Source organism: Telopea speciosissima, chromosome 11, assembly GCF_018873765.1.
Source record: "Telopea speciosissima isolate NSW1024214 ecotype Mountain lineage chromosome 11, Tspe_v1, whole genome shotgun sequence".
Lineage (NCBI taxonomy): Eukaryota > Viridiplantae > Streptophyta > Magnoliopsida > Proteales > Proteaceae > Telopea > Telopea speciosissima.
The window spans coordinates 53,328,317-53,347,673 of NC_057926.1; the positions used below are offsets into that span (position 1 = coordinate 53,328,317).

The window sequence follows — 19,357 nt, forward strand, 5'->3', positions numbered from 1 at the left end:
AAGAACCAGAAGGACAAAAGAAGCCAAAAGAAGAAGAAAAAAAACAGAGTAGGAGAAAGAATGTCAAAACATACCTGAAGAACATGTTCGCAACGAACAGCAGCAGCAGAAGCGGCATCGGCAGCAGCAACCAGTTCCTTCCCTTCTTTCTCTTCGTCTTTTTTTTTTCTCCGTCCCTTCTTTCTCTTCGCTGCCAGTGAGAAGTGGGACATGCAGCAGCAGCAGCAGCATAAGAAAACATCCATATCCATAACGCCGAAATATATGGAGTTCAAAATAAAAATAAGGGTAAAAGCTGGGCACACTGGGACTGTGCCCAGCCTGAGTCTGTGTCTCTCCCCACCCCCTAAGGAAATGACCCCCCTACCCTCCCCATCCCACCTCTCCATTGGGCACAGCCGCTAGCTCCAGGAAAGCCAGCGTGCCCAACCCTCTTCCTAAAAATAAACTATGATTATAAGGCAAATATTAGGTAGAAAAGAGAATGCACAGGAAGTACGATAAGATATAAAAGAATCTAGATGGCTCTCTCAGAGTTTCCAGAGTGACTGCAAATTTCAAGTTCAGAGCAAGTATCAGTGGCCGAACAATGTGGTATCCCATAAGAGTTCCTCTATCATAGCACATGCATCCAAGTTTCCAAATGCAATGGTTTGCTTTCTTTTCTTTGGAAGAATACGCCAAGCTTGGATTTCCCCATGACTATTGTTATAAGTACTAGCATTTCTTTAGACAATACAAATTACCAGATTCCATTGACAATTTTCTTACTATACCTGGCCAAGCATTGCTGCCTCTGCTTCAATTCCTCCAACGCCCCATCCAGCATCTCCTAACCCATCGATCATAGTTGTATGGGAATCAGTTCCAACCATACTATCAGGGTATAGCAGGCCATCAGTGTTGAATACAACCTGAGATCAAGGTATTCCAGGTTAACCTGAGTTTCAATAGTAATTTACTCAGTACATAAATATAAAAAATGATAACATTAGTGTGAGTAACACAAGCCCATTTGAAGATTTCATATATTCTACTTATCAATTGAGAGAAGGAATATTTAGAGACAGAATAAAGGAAGGAATTATGTAGATCTGAAATCTAAAGGTAGAACCCATGTCACGTAATATTGCTATTTCTGATGATAGTAACTCCCTAACCTGATGCACGATACCAGAGCCTGGAGGAACAACAAACATGTTGTGAAAAGCAGTAGATCCCCATTTAAGAAAAGCAAAGCTCTCCTTGGTCCTCTGGAATTCAAGATCCATATTTGCCTTCACTGCATTTTCTGATCTTGCTACATCCATCTGAACAGAATGATCAACAACAAGATCCACTGGGACCTGCATAAAATATCAATTTTTGGAAGAAAGTTAGGAAACCTTCCCCCAAAGGAAAGAAAATTTATAATAGAAATACAAGAATAACAGGAATATCTCTTACACTCAAAATATTAAATGCAGAAAAAGGTCATCTAGAGAAAAAGCACATTAAAAGAAAGTGGAATGAGTGACACAGAATCAAATATATGCTCTATAATGTTACCTAGAAAGAAGAACAGAAGTAGTTCATCGAAGGCCACTTCAGTAATTATTAGTTCCTCACTGTTTTCATGATGGGGAAGATTTTGGATGTCCAACCCTGAAGAACTTACAAGGAATAAATATTGTGATGAAAAGGAAAAATATCACCACCTGGCATCTACCAAGGGGTTGATCTTGCTAGAACCACTGCCAAGCTTGTTCATAGCATCCCTCATGCAAGCAAGATCCACCACAACTGGTACACCATTAAAATCCTAACCAACAAATGTAGGTCATTAAATTTGGCAGAAATGTAATAAATTAAAACTACTGTGCAATTACATCTTGAAAAAACAAAACTACTACATAATTAACATAACGATAAACACCTGCAGGAGAACACAGGCAGGCTTGAAAGGAATCTCGACTTGTTTGGGAGAAGTATTCTCCCAACCAATAATCTTCTCAACATCTTCCTTGGTGACTTGGAAGTTGTCACGGTTACGGATTGCCGATTCAAGAAGGATCCTGACGGAGTACGGCAACTTATCTGTGATGCACACAATGTAAAGATGACTGGATTTCGAAGGGATTGTGATTTTGGGAACCTGATAACAATATAAACATTCAGAGTATTTCAAACTTCAAATCCGAGATAGCCTCATAAAATAGGTCTCCTTCAATGCTGAAGAGAAACGGGAACTCATGAGAGGAAACAAGAAAAAAGGAACGTCATGAAGTCCAAGACCAACCTAAAGGCTGACAAAATATATAATTTGCACATAAGAGCAGAAGAACAAAGGGGAGCAGCGATAATGCCGCTTACCGATCCTTGGATCATTCAGAGCAGGTAGGCTATAGTACTTTCCAAACTCGCCACCCCCAGAAGATTTCCCATGAAAGTATTCTCAGCAGCTGATCCAACACATATTCACAAACAGAACTCAATCAATTATGTCGATCTCTGGAACAGTAGTAACTCGAGAATCTAACCATCTATACAAATCGTCTTTCTCTAGTAATACGCTGAGTTGGATTAGTTAATCCAACAATTTAAGTTGTTCTCTCAATACATAAAAAGCATAAATCAGTGATGAATATTCATAAAAGAACTCTCATCAACCAAGGCACATTTGTAATCCATCTGGTCCGATTCAAAACAATACTCAGAAATTAAAGCAAATATCCTCCAGGAAGAACAAAACAGGTCTGCGTCGAAAGCCGTACCCATAGTAGCAATCTTGCGCTGAAAGCGTTCAATCATAGGAGCAGCAGTCCTGGTCTGAGCCCGAAGACTAGCAGGAGATCTCCAATCGACACCGTGGCTCCAGCGAGGAACCGAAGATCGGATGGAACGGATAGCAGTGAAGAAGCAAAGAGATTGGGCTTTGATGAGAGAAGGAGAGGAGGAGCGAGGAAGAGGAGAAGTTAGGGTTCTAGAGATGGAAGGCAAGGATAAGGATGATAAGAAACGAACCTTAAAAGCTCTGAGCAGCGCCGCTGACGAAGAAGCGGTTATATACAGTCGCAGAATGCTTACCTGTGAGTGATCGTGTGAGAGAAAGCGAAGGAAAGAGAGGGGAAAGAGAAAAAGGAAAGTTGATTTGAAATAGAGAAGAAAAAACGGTTAAATATCTAGAGGTTGTTGCGTCAAAGACACGCAATTTGTAGTAACGGTGTGAATTCACGTCAATTAAAGTAAGGCGGTACTTACCAAAAAACAAATAAGGCTGTTTGTGTTTTTTATTTATTTTTTTTGTTTGGGTAAAAGTAAACTGGGTAATCACCACGCGGTATTTTACAGAATTCATGCTGAGCCAAAAGGAATTTAAATTGGAAATCGATATCATTGAATGAGTCCTAGAATTTATATTTTTTTTCCCCAAAAAAAAATGAAAATTCTTAAAGATCCCCAGAATCGGTATGCAATAAGCCAATAACTTATAGGGAAATTTTCATTGACACTCCTTCCGATAGCCCGTTCAATTAATGCCACCCAACTAAGGGGCCAAAATATCAATTTTTGCCCAAAAACTAACAGGGTTAATTGAGTGGAATGAAAATGACCAAGCTTCCTTTTACACTAAAAACATAAAAAACCCAGTCCCACTCTATTTTTTACCCCGCAAAAAACCCTTCAAACAAAGCTGTAAAACGAATTGTATGGAGCAGAGGCCGAACCCCTTAGATCGACGTCATTGCAAGTCTGATAATAGTCCGTTGTAAAACGAATTGTTTGTAGCTTTCGGAAACTGATTTTGTTGTTGGCCTTGGAGGTAATGGATTAGGGTTTCAAACCCACGAAACAGTTGTGGCTGAGGAGGTAATGAGATGAAGAACAAAGAAGATGTCGATATAGATAGCTAAAAAGGCTATGGTGTTTCTTTGAGTGTTCTTCATAGAAGCTACAACAGAAGAGTCATTTATGGGAAGACTTTGCTAATCTAATCAATTGCTCGCACACTCTCCAGGTTTACTCAAGTTATAAATTGTGTTTGATATGCATTATTGGAATACATTCTAGGTCGATTTTGTATTCTAGGGGCTCTCTCATTTTCTTCTTCTTTAATGGGTACAATTAGGGATGTAAACGGATCGGATTTGGATTGGATACGAATTGGATAAGATCGGAGCCAGATATTATCTGGTCGAATACGGATACCTCTAAACGGATCGGATTCGGATCGGATACGATTTGGATAAGATCGGAGCCAGATATTCCCTGGCCGAATACGGATACCTATAAACGGATTCGGATGCGGATCGGATTTGGATTTTCGACCATTTGTTTACATCTCTGTCTTATATAACCCGGACCTTCCTCCCCCTAGTGGATACAATTCAGTCTCAATCCATATCTCTTAGCTCATGATTCTCTTTTTATCATATTCTGGAGCCTGCTGAATCTTCAAAAACCCTCAAAATCATTATTTATTATCAAGTATTCGGATTTTTTTTCCGGACGGATTTTAATCGGAATATTCGGATTATTTTCCGGATATCTCTTAACGAATATGAATGTCCCTAAACGGATACGGATACGGATTCGGTTTTTGATTATCCATTTACATCCCTAGTTATACTGTACGTATTTGTCCATATCCGTATCACTTTTCTCTTCGTTGACTCTCTTTTTTTCTCTGCTTTTTGTTTTTATTTGATTTTTTGACATGGTTTCTCTTCATCTTTAGTCGGTGGAAACACATGGCCCCCTCCATGTGAGGAGGACCGATGACCCCAACACAATATATGGATTTTAATCCTCTCCAATTCCCTAAACTGTGCAGTGGCAGTTCGGGGTGGACATTTTAACATGTGGTAGCTTGGACATCCAACGCTTCAAGGTCAGCATTGTTGGATGTCCAAGCTGCCATGTGTCGACACAGAGATTTAACGTGGTTCACACACCAATTTGGTGTGCAACATCCATAGCGAAACTGAAGATGATTCATTATGTGATGGAAAAAAATACATTGGAGATCTCTCAAAAACACCAAAATTCGCACCAAGAACTCTCCAAAAACCCTAACACAAAAAATGCCCTAATCAATTTTCTCAATCTTGCTTACATAACAAAACAATAAAAAGAAATACTCCTCCAAGTTGGGTAAATTCATCAGGTCGGATCGTACCACCAATCGGCTCAAGCCCTCTGCTACCATCATAGACCTTGCAAAATATTTCCTTCGGATTGCCACAAAAAAATGTCAAATCAGCATGACAAACTTCGAAATGGGAAGAGGCTCCAATCTGCTCTAGGGTCTCTGACTAGAGTCAGGTAGTCTATATAAGGGCTGGGACCGAGGATCGGCTGCTCCAATACCAGAGATACAAACCTTGGAGAACTTAACCCAATAAACAAGACTCCCAATACCATTCAGATGACACAGTTGCAAACCAAGCAAAGAAGTGAAGACATATTAAAAAAAAAAAAAGAAGAATTAAGGAGCCGTCTGTGCTAATAATACCATGAAAATATTGGAAAGATAACCAGTGAATGCTGTTTGGACTTGCTTTTGATTTATATTGAACAGAGAAACAACACTAGCTGTGTACAAAGAGATGTATATACAGAATTCTATAATATATATACAGAAGAGATATCTTAGCAAATGTCTGGAATAGAATGATTTGAGATACTTTCATAGATTCTTCTTTTATTTAGATGAATGCAATAGCCTTCTTGAAATGCGTAAGCATTTTGAGCCACCAACTCTTATCCCTGCATTCAACAATCACAACAGGCACAAGCTTTATATCAACAATGTTTTACATGCTAATCAAGGAAAATCTGTAGATCCTTAGTCTTCCCAATTCCCAAAAGCCAGTATTATATTTCTTGCCAAAATGTTGATTTTGATTCTGATCGATCTTTAAAAGATACAACAAGAATAGGGTTTCTTCATCCCCTGAAATTGAAGTATTGTGTTTAGGTTACTTGAAATTATAAAGAGAAATCTCCCAATTTTTTGTTAATACAAGATTTACTGTCTGGATTGCATAGTCAAATTGTGAGAACTGAATTTTTATCTATGTAAAAAAATGTCAGTTGAAACACCAACACTAAGAAAACCTTTCACTTTGTTATATTTTATCCTGGTTAATGATTACCAAAATTTTCTTTTTTAAGTTAAAAAAAAAATCACTGTCATTTCCCTTGCAAAAAAATGGAGCCTCAACATTTAGGTATTGATATCTTCAGTGAAAATGGAACTAGACTGAAATCATAGTTGTCAAGCTAGGCATCGTCTAGACATCCAGGCTCTCTATGAAGGTCAAGGGAACTGGTTGCTTTTTTATCAAGGTGCCCTAAATGGAAAAACAGGAGAAGGGTCAAAATAGGGGAAATCCCATGAAGAAAAAAAAGGTTAAAATTGGGTTGAGAAAAATGGAAAAAGGATGACGAAGAAGAAAATGAGAAAGAAAGAGAGTTATGGAAGCAGCAGCAGCACTGCTGTTGCCTCTACTGAAGCTGCAACGCCAACAGGAAAAGAAGAAAAGGAGGAGAAAGAGAAGGATACTTACCTGTTCTTGCAGCTAGCAATGCTGTCTCTATTAATCTCTTTTGGTTGTCCCACATTGAGGCGGGCACACTACAAGAAATTGATGCAACGGCGGCACTTTTGGTTGAGCTATTACGGCATTTTTTACAATTGTCGTAATATATGAAGATATACCGACATTTTATTAAAAATGCCGTCATATATAAAGGTATAACGGCGTATAGGTACAAACGTCGTCATATATGAATATATAACGGCGTTTGTACACAATCGCCATTAAACAAATTAGTTTCCTCGGCGTTTTTTTTAACAAGTGCCACTATAGCTTACCAGTTAATGATGATTTAATATTTTTATTAACGGCATTTTCAAAGAAATGCTGTCGTATGTCGCAATACAACAGCATTTATAAATAAACGCCGTAAAAAATAATAGATTTCCAAAACAAAAAAACGCAAAATTGTTTTCACTTCCCCGCACTTTCCATCTCTCTCTCAAAAACCTTTTTGTTCCCCCGCTCTTTCCATATCTCTCTCAAAGTTCTCTCAAAAAGCTTTTCAAACTCGAGAAGCAGCGCTCTTTTTCCTCTCTCAACCATCAAACCACTCTCATATCTCTTTCAAGCAACAGAGCAATGGTGAATCAGCGATTGTTGCTAGTTGGACTGGTGATTTCAGAGATTCTCATCAGTCATACCAATTCTCGCAAGTCCCACAAGGTTCGATCCTATTCAACCCTTCTCCTCTTCTTTTTACTTACATGCTTTGATTTGTCAGAAAGGATTAGTTCTTACATACCTATTGATCAACTCTTCTTTTGTTTAGGGTTTCTGTAGTTAAGTTCTCTTGTTTTAATTTTTTTTTTATCTTAAACTTCCTTTCTCTCTCGCTCTCTGTTTCTACTTCGTTTCATTCTGTGTTTATCTATGGATTTGCGTATGTAGTTTATATATGTATGAACATGTGTTTATATTGGTGATGTGATGGTGAAAAGTAAAAACAGTAGAATGTGAGCTAATTTGGATTTGTTTTGATCAAACAAAGGTGGGGAAAAAGAAAATAGAATAGGTTTTACTTTCATTTTACTTTCATCTTTGTTCTATTTGTTTCTAAGTGTGTTTAGGATGTTATATTTTTGATATCTTTTTCAGTTCTGAATTATGATCATTATTAGAAATTACCTAGCTCTAATTACTACTTGCTGTGGATGTCTTTTTTTTTTTCTATTCTTTTCTTCTTCCTTTTTTGGGGTTAGAAACTCTTGTTAGAGTTTCAGAGTGAAACCATTAAAACCTCAACAATGTAACATCCTACTGTATAGTTGGTGAAACTAAAGCAGCCTCAAGAGCAGCCTCTCTCTGTTTTCTTGCCTGCAACTCCATTTTAATATCATCTGGATCAAGACTCCAGAACTTCACATCATCATATACTACTCCAGAAACTTCACTAGACCTACTAGAGAAACGACCCTTTCTCCCAGGCTAAATGCCATTAGTCTTGCTATCAGAATACTTGCGGCTAGCACCATTACCTTTTGGCACTCTAGCACCTCTAGAATATGCCATTTCTTGAGCAGCCTACAGCTCTTTTGATTGTCTTGCATTTTGCAAGGAAAGCTTAGTGACTTCTACCCCTAATATTAGGCCCTTAGTCCCTAAAGGATGAAAGATAGGTAGAACTTACAAAGAGTGTCACAGAGTGACAGAGAGAGTTAAAAACAGAAACCCCCTTGTAGCTCTACACTCATTGAGAACCTAAACAAACACCACTGACAACACAAACAAACCATTATTGCAGTCTCAAGCTTCTTAGAGAGTCATGGGATATGGAAGGAGTTTCAGTATTGAAACATGTCTGCAGAAGCCATGATAGGTTTCTGATTTAGATAGAGTGAATTAGATGGGTTCATGAAAGCTATCAGCACCGATTAGAGTTTCCTCAGTTTCAAAACTGTTATTGCCCTCATTTATGTACTGGATGATCTCATTAAGGGACTGCAATCTGTTGTTCAACTCCCCCATCTAAGCTCTCAAAACTAAATTCTCAGCTTCAATGGCCAAGTAGTGCTGAGTGGTGAAGTTCATATTTGTAAGGATCTGGTTATTCTCCTTCCTGAGCTGAGCCATTTGGACCATCAGTTCATCCAAATGCTTCTGTTTCCCGCCGATTCACGGTTTGATAGCATTCTCTTCTTTTTCCTTTGATCCATTACAAGCTGAAGGTCTTCTTCTGAACCAGATTTTGGAAGCAGAGTTGACCCCGAAGAAGTTCCAGAAGAGGAAGGCATGGCATATTTATAGCAGAAATTTTATAATAAACCAAGTAGAGGGATTTGACTAGACTCTAAATACAACAAAGACAGGACCCAAATATTAAAAAAGAAACCAAAATGTATACGTTATACCTATTAATTAAGATATAAAAATAGATATAGAAGAAGTGCAAGGGTCTATCTAACAGTTATTAGATTGTGAGTAGAGCCAGTTCATGAAAAAAAAAAAACCAGTAAAGGAACACAACAGAGAAGGAGTTGTAAGAAAAGATCCTCTCTCTCTCTCTGTTCGGTTTCTATGCATGTTGCAAGTTTTTTTCTAATTCTTCTTTCCAAATATATCTGGGTTTACACTTTGAAGGTGTCTTTGTGTCTTATCTAGAGAAGACAAAGCAATATGGTTAGTGGTGTTTCTGGGGTTTTATGTGACTGTTTTGGTGTCTGGTATTTCAGAACCATTTATTACTCCCATTCATCCATTTTACATGAGAACTGTTGGGGTTTGATCCGAAAAACTGTTAGAATCTGTGACTCACAGGTCAGGTTGAATCCGTTTATCATTTGTTTAGAATATTGAAGCAATTCCTGTACTCTGTTACTGAACTATGGTTCTCCAAATAAGTTGATTTAAAATCGTGTAATGGTCTTCTTTATTATCTCTTCTTTCCATGAGTAAATAGATTAATACATAAATTGTATGTGCTTGGTGGTCTAGATTTCTTTTGCTTTTCATTTTTTATGTTATCAATATTTTGATGATTTAACAATCGTGCATGAAGATTTTGCTTTCTTGCATGCTTCATAATCCATGTTGTTTCATTGGTTTTTGCAATATGAAAGTCGAGGTTACTACAAGACCCATATGGAGTTAGGCTTATATTATCAAACAGACAACTATTTGTATAACCAGAGTTGTCTCAGAACAACATGTTGCCATAATAGCTGAGATGACTGAGATTCATTGTAAACAAAGATCTCACGAGCATGTTAATTTCTTCTAGAAATTTCAACAGCACTTCAGTGACTGTCCTCCTAGAGATATAGGAGAGTTGGCAGTATGCAGGCCATTACTGTGGGGTCTGAACTCCAGAGGGACATATTAAATCTTATTTGTTTTGTACTCATTATTTATTAATCTGCTTAATTTCATTTCCTTTAGATTTTCTTTGGTTTATTGTTACTAATTAGGTTAGTATGATTTTGAGTTTCGATTCTGCCATTTCCAATGTCTAGCTATCCTGTGAATGGGGTTCCTGTGCAAGGATGGTTTTATGTGGAGAAAATTACTATTTTTGGGGTCATTCGTCTGTACATCATGTGACATTTTCTTCTGTAATGCCTTGTTTGTTGTATAGTAAAGTCTACAAAGTATAAAGTACAAGACTACCTAAAAGATGTTATGCACTTGCCCACTGTCCACAGAAAATTGGGAATGGTTTCGTGGTGGAAAAAAACCTGCTACGACGATTTGTATTTCTTCTCCTTCACCCATTAAAATGAGGCTTCAACCTAGCATCCATGGAAACAGAAAAATTTCATTGTTGAGATGATAACACATTTCAAACTTCATCTTGAAAAAAACTCACTCTTAAAAAAGAAGGAAGGGACATCAGGTGGTAGGGAGATTACTTGTTCGGATTGGATTTGACATGCTTGGAGGTACCATGTGAAAGCTTTCTTTTACTTGCTTCATGGGCTGCTTCTTCATTTCTGCCTGCAAATTTTCATTAGCTTGAAAATGCCTCAAGATTGTGGTTGTGATGGAAGAACCCTTGCTTGGCCTTGGTTTGCCCCTAGAGAAAACATTAGTGCCAGTGCAAGTAAAACTACCCATAATCTGCAGTACCAACCCATCATTATTCTCTTGCTCTCCTTGTCTTCTTACTAAATTTTGAAGATGATTAGTGAGAAGTGTTACATATGTTTGATTTATCGGAAAAGATCTCTGTCCGGGAGTGTGGCCTACGCCGGCACTTGCATGAGTCTATCTCTCTCCTCCCCATGTGAAAAGACACTCTGCCCCTTGTTTTAAGGAGGAGAGATATAGACACATGGGAGTGCGCGTAGCGTCACACTCCCGACAAACTGCTTCCCTTGATTTATTAATATCTTTCTCTCTCTCTCTCTCTCTCTCTCTCTCTCTCTCACACACACACACCGAGTCCGTAGATGAGTGGGCCATGTGATGCATTTTTGATTGTCCCGATTTTGAACTAATCTCGACTCAGTGATGAGTGGGCCATGTCATTGAACATATATCTTTCTTGAGAAGTGTTACATATATTTGATTTATATTTATTCTTTTTCCTTTGTAACGATGAATCAATGATACTACATGGTCTGTTGCATTGTTTTACTTGCTTGCAACTTAATTGAAAATGAAAATTCCCAATTTGACCTTATTGGATTTGTACATCTTCCCATTGGTTTTATACTTTTATGTTTTGGTCAATGACATATATGCATATTTCCTTCTCATTTGAGTGTCATGGTTGGTAGAAGAAATCTATATAAATGAAAAGAAAGCGATTTCGATCTGCAGGTGTGCATGCTTTCTTTTTCTCTTGCCCTTTGGAAGAATATATCCCTCAATTCAATAGAAGTAGTAAGAGAGAGATATTATGGACTTTAAATCCCTTGAGGAAAGCTGTATAAACTTAGACCTAAACATCTCAATAGCCATCTCCAACTCTAACTAGAAACGAAACTATAAATTTGTGCACTTGTATACCGTAATTTGCTACGATACTACTCATAAATTTTGTTCTCTCTTGTATCACAATTTAATTGAAATTACAAGATAAGCATGGAGAGTTACAACAAGGAACCGTGATTTGCAAAACTCTCAAGGACCCCTTTTGTAATTAGGTTGAGAATACCAACCTGAACCTTGAAATACTAGGTGGATCAGGGGGTAGTTTGTAAAGTGCCATATTGGGTTTGTTTTAGATTGTATATAATTAGACTCGTAAATGCCAATCGAACCAAAACGTTTATTACTTGGGTTGTGATATTGGAAAAACTGTTCTCATCTACTTTTTGGTTTTCTTGATCTGTTTTTTCATATTTATTTCCTACTTAGAAATGATCAGAGAACCTGTTTTTATATTCTGTATACATGTATTCCTTTTCCATGTACAAAGTGAAATCCTAAGGCAATTCCCTAGAATAAAAAATATGTGGGTGCTTATGGAAGACAAAGTGTGCTACTGGTTGAGGATATTGAGGACGGTGACTCTGGTATTGATCAAACTTCAGAAAATGCATTCTAGTCCATTCTCAAGATCCCGGATGCTCAACTCCAGTGTCTCCAATAGCTTCTAGGCTTCAACTTGCCTGCACTCAAGGCCCTTGTGTGTCTTGTGGCCAAGGAGGGTGCCCACTGTGACATCCACCATCTCAAATCCACATCTCTTCATTTCTTTCTTATCACATGCCCCAGGAATCTTATTCATCAATTTGGAAACCAAAGACCAACCATTAGGCCTCGGCATAGCCTTTGATCAAGTTAAGAATGATAGTAAGGACTCGAACATGCTGACGGTGATTGCTTCCACTTCTTTTAGCACACTAACCGTGGCAACAATGTCATGGTTTTTGTCTAAGAGAGATGAAAATGCACCTTGCTTTTGTACTTTCCTTAGATCTCCAAGGCACTTGCTGATCATCTTAGTCAACTTCTTCCTAGACATGTTGTATGCTTCAACTTCATTTGCTAGACCAGATTTCCCTCTTATTCTACAGAGGGAAGATTGAAGCTCTGTCACACATTGTTTCATCTATGAAAGAACATCCCTTGCTACCACACACATCCAGCGACTTGAGAGATCCATCCAACACCTCATCAATCCATTTTTCTCCTCATTCTTGGGCTAATGTTTGTTGGTTCTGTGGCAAATGAAGGAAATCATTGATGCAGTCATATAAATCTTTCAGGGATTCTTAATTGATGAGTTCTTTCAGGTAGCCTCACCCTCACAATCTTCAGATCTCAAATAACTATGGGAATGTTGCTGGCTGTTGATACCCATCATTCAGACTTCCCTCTTTCTTTTTCTTTTTCATGTTTTACATAATGAACAATCATTGGGAAGCTCACTTGTTTTTTTGTTGGGTAAGGGGAAGCTTACTTGATACTTTATAGGTTATGATAGTCTAAATATGAAAATATTGAATTTCTTGGTTTGACTTGTGTCTTGGTAGGGAAAGATAGATTGACGGGTTTGGTTGTTGAGACAGCAAAGAGAGCTCTTCAAATGGCTCAAGTCAATGTTGATGATGTAGACTTTACCCTGCTATGCAAATCTACTCCGGTCGATCTTTTTGGCAGTGCTCCTCAGGTACATCCACATGATTTAAGAATCTTGAAATGCTAAGGTTAAAGTAATCATCTTTGTAAGAAGAAGAAATTATAACTGTACTGTGGTTGCAAAACATGTTTTCATTTGATTATGAGTGAAGGCCTAAGTACTTTATAAGAGTAATATTTCATTGTTAGTATAAAGAAGTGTGATGCTAGGTGATAAGGATCCAATTAATTAAAACTCTATTTTTTGTTAGTTCATAAATTTCATTTTCTCTATGTTATGTCATGCTTAGTTTAACATTGTGTTTCATTTATCATTCTTTTAGATTTGATATAGCTAAAAAGGAATAAGTTAGTTTATATAGTTGAGACCAACTTTTCAAGAGACATATTCATTTCTAACCTATTCTTATACTTAGTTGACCATCCATACTTGTGATATTGTTTGTCTAATCATTAACAAGTATTTGTGTTGGATCTCATACTACCTAATGTGCTTCATGTTTCTGTACCAGAGCATTCATTGTAACTTACCATCTCATGACAGTTCTAGGCTGCTAGAGATATACCATCAATTATTAAATTACAATCCCCTCAAGTGTGTTAAGGCATCAGTTAGACTTGAGCATCTCAAACTCAGAATTCTTTTTAGATGATCTGTGATGAATTTTGAATTTGTGCATAAAAGGACACACTGTTTCAGTCTATTGATTTGGATAATTACTTGCTCAAGTCCTTGTTTCTGCGTATTGCTTATAAATGGGTCAGATTTGAGGTTGATTTGGACTATTGATCACTTAATCTTTGTTTCAGTCGATTGCTTTTTAAATGTATTAGACTTTAACATGACTTGGATATATTTACTTAAGTCTCTTATTTCATCCCATCTTTGTGGATGCACATCGAATCTGAAATGGGTAGGGTATTTGGTGAGGTATATCTTTGTTTTATATATGAATTTGGTTTGGATATAAAAATAGGTGACATGATGAATCTATTATCTTTGAAACAGGTTAATGAATTGAATATAGAAATATTTTTAAAAAAAAAAAAAAAAAAACATTTAACGGCTTTTTTTTACAAACGCCGTTAACAATAATGGCACTTTTTAAATGCCGTTGTAATACACTTTTTTCGGTGTTTATTGAAAAACGCCGCAAAAGAATAGAAATTCAATACCTATCACGACACTTATAAAACCGCCGTTGTAGTACATTTTTCCCGGTATTTATTAAAAAGCGCCGCGAAAAAGGTACATACACAGACACACTAAAAAAATGCCGTTGTACAAAAACGGCGGTACCTTTGCCGACATTTTAGCGGCACAAATTATAAACGTCGTTATATCATATGGCGGCATTTTTTGGACTTATAGCGGCGTTTAAAAACGCCGTCGTAGGCCCAATTTCTTGTAGTGGCAAGGGGGAAAATGTTCTGATCCTTGCCGATACCATCGGTCTTGTATCAGTTTTGCAGGTGATTGATATTCGATCCGTTACTGTGCACTAAAACCATGGTATGCTCCATTGAGGATAATCAGGAGACCATCAATGGAAACAAAGGTTGTTCTTGAGCCCCAGCACTTGTCAAACAACAATGCTAGTGATCCTTTGATTTTCAAGAGGCTATGTCGGCGGAATCTTCCCAAGGAATCTAACTTGGAGCAGAATTGCTTTATCTTTCTCAAGATGTCTTGTTATTACATTTCTCAGGTGGCCCTCACCACTCTTTCTACACTAGTCCATGGCAAATCTTTTTCCTTTTTATCCCCCCTTAAATGTAACCTTGTTAACTGAAACCATACCTGATTTGCAGAGTTATCCGCCATGGGTTCTCTTCAATCACTTACATTATTATTTCAAAGACTTTGATTACAAGAGAAACCCCGCTAAAAATTAAGGCCTTCTTTTTTTTTCTTCCGTGAAGATAGGGATCTTTGGGGACTTAAACTTTTCCAGTAGAGAGTCAAAGTTTCAACACATGTTTGCAATGTTTCCACTGTCGCCCCCTTAATAGTGATAAAGATGCCTGTGACACCTTTTCTCTGTCCAAATCACTTCTTTTTGGCAAAACCCAATCATTGAGACTTCTTACGAGCCTTTTGAGTTATTCGATCCAGAGTCCAAATTGATATCGCAAAATCAAGGAAATTAATTGTAGAAGGTTTACTGAAAGTCTCTAAGTTTGAATTTCTCCATCACTTCCTGTTGCATCAGGAAATCTCCGGTAGGTCCTTCGGGTGCTGCAACTTGTAAAAGGCCATCAGGGACAAGGGAGAACCGGTGTGGTTCCGGCCTAGGACTCTCTGATGCCTAAGTTAGATCTCTCTCAGCAACAGATGAATTTACTGAAATTCAAGATGAATGATGGGTTGGAATACCTGAGTATTTATAGTTGAGTATGGCGGTGTGGAGAATCCTCATTAGTGATGAATGTGCTACGCAGGGTAGATCATCACGTAGTAGAGTTGTATTTGGAATAGCTCCTTGTGAGATGGAGAGTCCTAGTAGGGAAGAGGTTCCCTAAGCGTCCTCTTCTCGTGTTGAGTTTGGTTGGGCTTATACCTCTTTGGGACAGTCATCCCTTTGGTATACCTCCAGTTACGATCTTTTAGTGATAGGATGATGTAGATCTTACCGATGACGTCATGGTTGGACCCCGTGGCTTGCATGGTAGAGTTGGCCTCTGGGGTGGCCTCTTGGGTTGCCAAACTGGTTCTGTCGTGGCCGGGCTTGAGCTGGACTCCTCTTTAGGTCAGGACACGTGGCATCGTGGGATTGGCCTGTATATTTTTGGTTTATCACTTGCCCTCCACTCTCTTGGAAGGGAATGCTCAAGAGAGTAGCATCTGGGTTGTAGTTTTTAATCTACTGAAGGGCTTATTGCAAATAAAGCTTCTTAGAGGGAGCTTTGTGATGAGCATCTGTGACCGTTGGATGAACTTTGTTTTTTGGAGCAGATGGCTTCTTCCCTTCTTAGTAAGTGGGAGAGGTAGGGGGATCAAATCCTCCCCACTACACTTTTTAACCTCTTTTTTTTTTTTGCCCACTTTTTTTTATTTCTTCTCTTCACTATCTTGCTTTTCACTTTTTCCTCATTCTCTCTTCCTTGAAGCTCTACTCATCTTGCTCTACCCATCTTCACTCCTTTTTACTAAGTTCACTTTTCTTGCTTCCCATCCCTTTTTGGTCTCTCCCAGCTCTTTTTGGTCTTTCCCATCCCTTTTTTTGGTCTCTCCCATCTCTTTTTCTTTGGTCTCGCCCACGATCTTCGATCTAAGCCAATCGCCCTTGGCTCCTCGCCCTCAGGGTCCTGGCCCGCGGTCTCGGTCTTGCTCACGCCTTTGGTCTTGCCCACGATCCTTGGTCTCGCACATGTCTTTGGTCTCTCCCACATCTTTGGTCTCGCCCACGATCTTCAATCTCGGCCATGATCTTTGGTCTCGCCCATGATCTTCAATCTCGGCCATGATCTTTGGTCTCGGCCACGCGTCCTTGGCTCCTCGCCTTGCCTTCAGGTTTAGCGATCATCTCCTTCTTTTCGTTTCTTCCTCTTCTCCCATTTTTTTTATGTCGTTGAATATTTTTTTGGCATGTGCTTGTAGTTGCCTTCAGAATCTCAATACTATCTTTGCCTTGAATCTTACTTCTTTTCTTGTGTGTATCACGATTTACCATTGTTTGTTGTCTCATGGCCCAAGGCCTTGGTGGCATAGAGCCTCGTGGCCGATGGCCTTGGTTGGTATGGAGCCTCGTGGCCGATGGCCTTGATTGGCATAAGGCCTCGTGGCCGATGGCCTTGGTTGGCATAGAGCCTCGTGGCCGATGGCCTTGGTTGGCATAGAGCCTCATGGCCAATGGCCTTAGTTGGCATAGAGCCCTGTGGTCGATGGCCTTGGTGCTTGTACGAACTTGATCGACAATTGGGAGTGTAGCTAAGAGCTTTCATTTCTTGAAAATCTTTAACTTGGCACAAAAAACTTCGCAAAATCCTACTTGAAAAAACTTCAAAAAATTCTTGAAACATGAAAATAACTAAACTTAATTGTGGCTGATCCCTTACTGGTAGAACTTCTTCTGATGCTCAGAGTTCCATGGTCGATCTATCCTCTTGCCCCCCAGAGTTTTCAAGCGATATGTCCCTGGACATAGCTGCTCGAAAATTATGTTGGGTCCTTCCTAGTTTGCCGATAATTTTCCTTCCTTCCTTGATTGTTACGTTCGAGCCTTTCTTAGAACTAGGTCTCCCTGATGGAACCATCTCGATCTTTTTGAACTTCTCAAACTCCTCAAACTTTGCTTTTAAATCTCTACGGGACTCGAACCATCTCGAACTTCTTAAACTCTGCCAATAAACCTCGAGCTCGGGTCAAGTATGATGTCATTGGTTCATCCTTTGCCTCATACTCCCCATTTATTTGGTTTACCATGAGCTAGGAATTACTTCGTACGACTAGGTGGGTGACCTGGATGGCCCTTACAACTCGTAGTCCGGCAAGTAATGCCTCGTACTCTGCCTCATTGTTAGATGCTTGGAACGTAAATCGGAGTGCATAGTGAATCCAAAAACCTTCAGGGCTGGTGATCATGAATCCATCCCTGCTCCCTACTGCATTACTCAATCCGTCCACGAACATCTCCCATAATCCCCGATTATGCTCCTCACTCAATCTGTCCATGAACATCTCCCACTATCCCCGATCATGCTCCTTACTCGATCCATCCACGAACATCTCCATATTGCACTCGATCTGTGCCTCGAATATCTTATTGACCATCCTCTAGTAGGTTGCTCCTACGTTCTTTAGCCCGAACGACATAATGCGGTAATAGTAGTTCTCCTGATCCGCCCTGAAGGTTGTGTAGGTCTTGTCATCCTCATTCATGAGGATCTAATTGTAGCCTGAGGATGCATCTATGAAGCTCAGCATCTCATGACCTGCAATCGCATCGATTAATAGGTCGATCCTCGGTAGGGGATATTCATCCTTGGGACATGACTTGTTTAGGTCGGTGTAGTCCACACACATTCTCCACTTTCCGTTTGGTTTGGGAATTAACCATGATGATGTTTGCGAGCCAATCAGGGAATTTCTCCCTCCTGATGAACCCTAAACAACTCAGCTTCTCGACCTCTTCTTTGATTGCAACTTTCCTGTCGAGGGTAAAAGTCCTCCGCTTCTGTTGGACTGGCTTCTTAATTGGATCCACATGGAGCCTGTGTTCGGCAATGTGCCGAGGTATGCCTAGCATGTCAGAGGTCGACCATGCGAAGACATCCGAGTTCTCCTTCAAGAGTCGCCCCAACTTACCTTTCTATTCTTTATCTAAAACGATCCCACCTGGACTATCTTAGAGGGTTCATCCTCACTAAGAGGGAATGGGACGAGGTCTTCCACTGGCTTTCCTCTTCGTTCTTTGAACTCATCCCTTTGATCACTAACGAGGTTCTCTATGTATAGAGCCATCCCCCGAGTATTATTGTTATTCTTCTTGATAAATAGTGCATAACACTCCCTAGCTTTCTTCTGGTCCCCCTTGACTTCGTCAACATCATTCTCTGTTGGGAACTTCATCTTCAGGTGTATCAGCGATACTATTCTCTTTAGGGCAGTTAGGGCTGGGTGTTCCAGGATGCCGTTAAAGGATACGACTGACCTTACTACTATGAAGGTGATCATAATCGTAACTTGCCGAGGGTGGTCTCTGAAGGTGACTAGCAGTTCAATTGTTCCTCTAATGGAAGAGGATGCTCCTGAGAACCCATGGAGGTAGGTTTCTTCAGGCTTAAGCTTATTATCACTGAACCCGAACTGCCTGTAGGCCTCCAGTGAGATTACGTCTATGGATGCTCTGGTATCAACCAGCATCCAATGCACGGCTCGATTGGCTATCTCCACCTGCACCACGAGGGCATCTTCATGTGATAGGCTCATTCCTTCCAGGTCGGCATCCGAGAAGGAGATTACCATTTCTGTCTTGGCTACCTTGTTTGGCATCTCTGCTACCCCTATGAACCAAGCAGGGGCTTTTGTCTTTCTTGTAGACTCCTGCACTGGTCCTCCCATTATAGTGAGGATTGGGGCTCCCCTGGTATTGCTTGGTCCTAGAGCTTTTCTTCTTTCTTCGTGGCGGCCTCTGTCCCTGTCATAATCTGTTCTCCTCTTCTCTGGTCGCGGCTCCTCTCTCCTCTGATCATGATCACCACCTCCTTGACCTGAACGGCCCTCTTGACCTCTAACTTGTTCAGGT

At 39.5% G+C, this 19,357-nt stretch overlaps 2 pseudogenes; both read right to left on the reverse strand.

The window, feature by feature from the left end:
* Positions 1–703: 703 nt before the first annotated feature.
* On the reverse strand, positions 704–1,783 carry LOC122646838 (annotated as a pseudogene).
* A 6,575-nt stretch (positions 1,784–8,358) lies between these two features.
* LOC122646513 lies at positions 8,359–8,877 on the reverse strand (annotated as a pseudogene).
* Between the last annotated feature and the right edge of the window lie 10,480 nt (positions 8,878–19,357).